Source organism: Neomonachus schauinslandi, chromosome 15 (assembly GCF_002201575.2).
Source record: "Neomonachus schauinslandi chromosome 15, ASM220157v2, whole genome shotgun sequence".
Lineage (NCBI taxonomy): Eukaryota > Metazoa > Chordata > Mammalia > Carnivora > Phocidae > Neomonachus > Neomonachus schauinslandi.
The window spans coordinates 11,072,820-11,078,819 of NC_058417.1; the positions used below are offsets into that span (position 1 = coordinate 11,072,820).

Consider the following 6,000-nt stretch of genomic DNA (forward strand, 5'->3'; position numbering starts at 1 on the left):
ATGAACTTTCATTTTTTTTAAATAGCAAATGACTTAAGCTGAAGGAGATTAGTGTTCACCATCATGGAGTCTCTTATGTTACATCTATGTATGGACAAATAAAAAGTTCGTTTGGATTTTAGGGTTCCGAATTTATGGAAATATGTTATATGATTTAGTTAGTTTTCATGACCACTGGGAATAAATGATAAACTTACAAGAAAGGTGGAGCTGAAGAGCTCAGTGTTTTACTGTTTTGCTGCTTAAAGTCAATTATGGACAACCTCCTTTTATTCTCTGACAACAAAAGTCCTCCTGGATTAACACACAGAAAAATGGCAGAGCCATTAGCAAGGACAAGGACCGATGGACCCTTAAATAATGAATAAATAACCCATCTATGACCATTATATTTTCCTATAATAACTATTTACCCCAAAGCCCTCCCCTGGCCTGTCAGCTGCCTAATGCCCTGAGCCACATCTAAGGCGGACCTTGCCACCTGCATTTTCCTGAACTGCAAGAAAAGGCCGACCAGAAAATAACCCTGAGGGGAAGTGAGCAGACCGCCCAACTGAAAGGCAGCAGGGCATAGACAGAAAACCCCCCGGCCTCAAAGTCATCAGAGGTGAGGTGGTCATCCCACATTCACGTGCCCTCCCACCTTCCCTTCTCTGGGCTGTGTCCTTATCACCCAAGGAAGGTGCAGGACTTAGGTGCCCCAGCAACAATCTCGAAGGCCACGGGGGCATGGGGGCACGTTCCCAGCAAGCACACTGTACTTCCTCAGTTGCAGCTTTACTTGGGATGGCACCAGGGAAGGCCGGTGGAGATTACGAAAAGAGATGAAGCGAGAGGCTCTTTTTTGCTGTTTTTCCATTTTAATTATAAGAGTAACACACAAACGCATTCTCCTTGGAAAAATCGGAACCAGGACTGTTTAAGCTAAAGTCACCAGGCCCCTTCCCACCCACCCTCCCAGAATGGACAGTTCTTATTAGTTTGATACAGACACCATCAGACCTTTACGCATTCACTCGTGGCCCTCCCCTCATAAAAAGATAGGACAAAAATACATTTCTAACATTAAAAAAATCATCGTACAAATGTATCTATCATCCTTTTTGTTAAACGATACATTCTGACAACCCAGGGTTACAAAATATATGCCCATCTGGTCCTTTTTAACTGCTGCAAATATTCCATGGTACTTGAGTTGCCTCATTTAGCGGGTCACCATCCTAAACAGGCCTCCTAGTGCATGTGTGCATCTCTCTGCAGTAACTGCAAGAGAACCACTGGGGCCTGGGGATGGTGCAATTTACAGGCACGGCAGCACCAGCAGGCTAGGAAAGCCCCTTTCCCCACAGAGTGCCTCTTAAGGGAAATGTGGAGCAGGGCCATGAAATTTACCTACAGCCTGTGAATTACAAACAGAAACGCAGGCACAAATGGCCAAAGCCCTAAGGAGACCAAGGAGGACTGGTGGTGCCTACCATGGAAGGTGGCTCGGGAGCAGGGATTAGCCAACTACAGTCCACGGGCCAAACCAGGTCCCTCCTAATGCTATTTCTGTACATAAAACTGTATTGGAACACAGCCACGCTCACCGCCTACAAACTGTCTATGGCTACAATGATAGAGTTGAGTGCCGGCCATAAAGCCGAAAAAGAGCTGATCATCTGATCCTCTACAGAAAGTCGGCTGACCCCTGCTTTATGGCATAGTGTGGGGCAGAATGGCTGGTATATATGAAAGAACATTTGCAATACTCGAAGTTGTAAGAGATCTTAAGTATCTTCCAACACTGTCTCTCAACCAATATATGTGTGTTCAGGAACACAGGGCACACGTCTGGAAGAGGAAACTCATTTTCCTGTAGTTGTAAGTATAGGCTTTGGAGTCAAACTCATGTGTGCATCTTGTCTCCTACTTAGTTCCCTGCGAGGCCCTGCATAAATTAATCTCTCTTAGCCTCAGTTCCCTCATCCATACAATACATGAATATGGCCCCTACAGGGTCACTGTAAAATTAATTTCTGTACAGCACTTAACAAAGTGTCCCACATAGAGGATCTGCTTGGTAAATGGAAGCTACATAGGAATCAACTGTTAATATTTTGGTTTTCTCCTGAACAAGTACAGTAATACACAGAGGGTGGCCCTCTTTTTATATCCCACAAACTTCAAATAAGATTCCTAAAGTACCACAGTGTTCTTGAGAGGGCTTGGAACACTCAGAAGGAAAGCATGTGAGGGCAGAAAGAGCTCTTAGAGGTCAATCGGCCCATCTACAGGACTCCAAGAAACCACTCCAGGCACTTGAAGAGCTCCAGAGACTGACGACCACATCCTGAGGGCCCATCCATTCCAAACTTTTTAGAACATGCTAAACTTCCTCTCCCTGCAGTCGCCACCCCTGGTCCTTGTCCTTCCCTTGATAATTTACAGCAAACATCAAATTCCTTCACCGCAGGGCAGTGCTCCACCTATCTCTAGATGGCTCTCTTAGCTCTGTGTATTCTCTTCTCCAAGCTACTTCCTGGAGCCTTTCCTTACTGGTCATAGTTTAAATGCCCTTCACCACTGACTGTGGCCTCTTAAGTCCCCGTCTTCAGGTACCAGGTTTCTGTAACTGAAACCTAACCTGAGACTACCCTCAGAGATGGCACCGGAAGGGGAGTCCATGTGGAAATGGTTATCGATACAGTCATGTTCTGTGACCATTCATTCTACAAGATGTTCAAACCTAAGGGCTGTTGCTAGCTTTGGTTCTCCTTTTCCCTACTGGAAATGGAAGTTGTGCTCTTTACCAAGCTTCAAGAAAAGTGAGTTTTAAAAGATTATCCTCAGAAACATAATCACCAGGATGGGGCTGGCAGGAGGCTCATTAGCACAAAGCTTCAGTGTGAAATGGAACCCACAAACTACAGTTGCTTTTACATTTATCCTAAATTTACTCTAGAATGTAAATGTGTGAGAATTATTTATACCACGTATGAAAACACACCCTTTTCAGAGACTCTCGGCCCCTCTCAAAAAGCAAATCCTACTCCTCTTTGAATGAGATTTGACAACCTATTAGGTCTCATGAATGAATCCACACTGAAAGACCACTTGCTTTGGCTGTTGCCAGCAGTCATTTCAAAACCACTTCTCCATATTTTGGATGAGGAAGGCTCGCATTACAGCGTGATGCTTTCCCTCCAAAGAGCCCACTGTACCAACACCTCCTATCTAAAGATGCTGGAGTAGGAGGGTGCAGTCTTGGGTCTGTCTTCCACAGTCCCTAGCTACCAGTCCTTGGGTAGGTCCCTTGGCCAGGCCTGTGCCTCTCCCTTCCTGACAAGAGAAATAGATGCTTAGTAAAATCAGCTTCCTCCACCAGAATTTAAGGTCCAGGACAGCAGAGATTTTTTTCTCACCATTATGTCCTCTGCTGTACGACCAGAGCCTAGTACCTGGCACGTCGAAGAAGCTCAATGATATTTGTCAAACAACAAACATTTGTTGAGTAAAGTCTGACCTGGTTGAGGTGCAATGATTAACAAATGGAACTAGAAGGCATCATAAAGTGCAAAGAATGATTATTTTTATTAGTGATGTCCCTCACTCAAAAAAAAAAAATGCTTTTTATATCAGTGCTGAAGAGAATTAGTAGGGCAAAAGCCTAAGCTGAATTAATCCTCTATGCTTCTGTGATCCCAGGCACGTTGCCCATCTCTCCATCAGCACGTTTTCTTACAGCAAACATCATTTTCTGAGTGCTTTGAATTCTTATGACAACTCAATAAAGCAGGCACCAGATGAGGACCCATTTTACACATGGGGAAATGAGGCTTTGAGATGAAGAAATGTGCTCAAGCCTGCATGGCCTCCAAGCAGCAGACATTAGCTCAGTTTCAGTCTGACTTGGAGCACAGACAGTTGTATGCACAGCTTGTCTCTCAACAGCACAGAAAATGACTGGACTCCCCTGCTGAATTTGGCACTACAGCGAGCAGGATCGGACAAACATCCAGATTTTGAAAAATGTCTACAGCAAACATGCTTGTTTAGGAAACAACTGATATCAAGTGTTAAAGAAAGAACACAGCACAAAACTTTGATTCAGTATTTCCCCTTTTGGGAATTTATACCAAGGGGAAGAAAGAAAAAGCCATATATGCTCAATGATGGTCACTGCAAGATTTTTTTAAGAGCAACACTGGACATGTGGAAAGGATCCATAATGGGGTAATTAAGTAAAATTCTGAATATATATTCAACACAATAAAAACGGTAAATCCCCGGGACTATGCAGAAGTCCTTCGGTTAAGTAAGAGCAGAATTTCATTTCCTCTAATCAAAACTGGGTGATAATGGTACAGACCAGGTCAGGATAGGAATACGGACAGGAATAAGGGTATGACTTAGTGGAGTTCAATAATGTGACTGAATTATTTTTATTTGCGCATTTAAATCTTTTTAACATTAGAAATCACACTTCCTCATGCCCCAAATCCCCATTCCGCATTTCCTTATTCTTTGTAAAAGCTAAACAACCTAAACTGCGCCAGTATCAAAATAAAGGGGGAAAAATCCTTATCATCAATGTAATATACTGGGGGAAAACATTTTATAGTAAAATAAGACCTAAACATTACATCAAGGTCCTCCCTCCTGGGTGAGTTCTGGGCGGAATAAAAAAAAAATTAAAATTAAAAATTAAAAACCGGCTATAGGGTAACAAATGTCTGCGACGAGCAAGGCCAGTCAACTTAACATCACGGGCCGTGTCAGATTAGGGGCCGGAGATGGCTGGGCTGGAGGCTTGTTTTCTGAGCCGCCCGGCCGCAGGTCCCATAATTAGGGCTCGACTCCCAACGGCGCCTGGAGCGGGGTAACCCCGGGGCCCGCGCGCGGGGCCCGAGCCCTGCGGACTCCGGACGGGAAAGGAGGGAGGGAGGAAGGGGGCGGCTGCGGGCGCGAGGCCGGGGTCGCCCCGCTGTACCCCCCCAGCCGCCGCCGCCCCGGGACCGCGCGACCCGTCCGCGAGCCGGCGCCGCGGGGCTCCCCGCCCCTTGCACCTGCGCCCCGCAGTGCCGGAGCCCGCCGGTCCGCGCCGCCACTCGTCGCTGGCTCCCGCCCGCCTACCTGGCCCCGACCCCAGCCCCGGCCCCGCCGCAGCCTCGGCTGCCGAAGGAAGAAAGCGCCGGCTCTCCAGACGGCTTCTCTAGGAGCAAAATGGCGACTCCATGCGCAAGGACGGCGTCCGCGGCGACTGCGAGGCCTGTGGGCGGGGCAGAGGGCGGGGCCGGGAGCCGGGATTGCGGAGGCACCTGGCTTGGGGCCGTGGGCGTGGCCCACCCGGGCGGAGGAGCGAGGCCGAAGGGCCGGGCTAGAGGGGTGGGGCCAGGCCGGCACGAGGGGCGGAGATGGGCGGGGCTGAGCCTCATTGGGCCCCTTGGACGTGGCTATCCCCCAGGTGGCTGTGAATGAGAGCGAGCGTGTGGAATCACAGACGTCTGGGTTCGAGTCTTTACTGGCCTGTAACCTTGGGCAAAGTCACTTCACCCCTCCGAGCCTCGATTTCCTCATCTGAAAAATGGAAATGATAGTAGCATCCATGTCATGGGGTTGTGAGGATTAAATGAGAGCACATGCAGAGCTTTTTAGCTCAGTTTCTGGCAAGTAGTAAATGCTCCGTTGTTATTGTAATTATTTCCTTTCTTCTTTTGTTATAAAGGAATTGGTGCTTTTGGTATCCGTTTCCTGAATTCCTTATAATTTAAGTGTGTTTAGCCTTTATTTTATATATATAGCATAATAATAGCGACCACGTATGTAGCATTTATCATGTGTCAGACCAAGTCCTCTTAAGTGCTTAACATATATTAACCGTAATTTATTTAATCCTCACAAGACAATGAAGTAGGCATTTTAACAGCTGTGGGAACTGAAACACCGACGCTGAATGACTTGACAAATGACTAAGTGGACAAGAATTGCAATCCAGGATGCCCGGCACCAAACTCTGCA

General features: G+C 46.9%; 1 protein-coding gene across 1 annotated transcript in view; it reads right to left on the minus strand.

Moving 5' to 3' along the window:
- The window catches only part of PRPSAP2 (phosphoribosyl pyrophosphate synthetase associated protein 2), a 48,859-nt gene extending 43,614 nt beyond the window's left edge, over positions 1–5,245 (minus strand). The window contains exon 1 of the mRNA XM_021694583.1: positions 5,116–5,245. The gene's annotated coding sequence lies outside the window, so the exon portion shown is untranslated. The remainder of the gene's footprint in view (positions 1–5,115) is intronic.
- Positions 5,246–6,000: the final 755 nt, after the last annotated feature.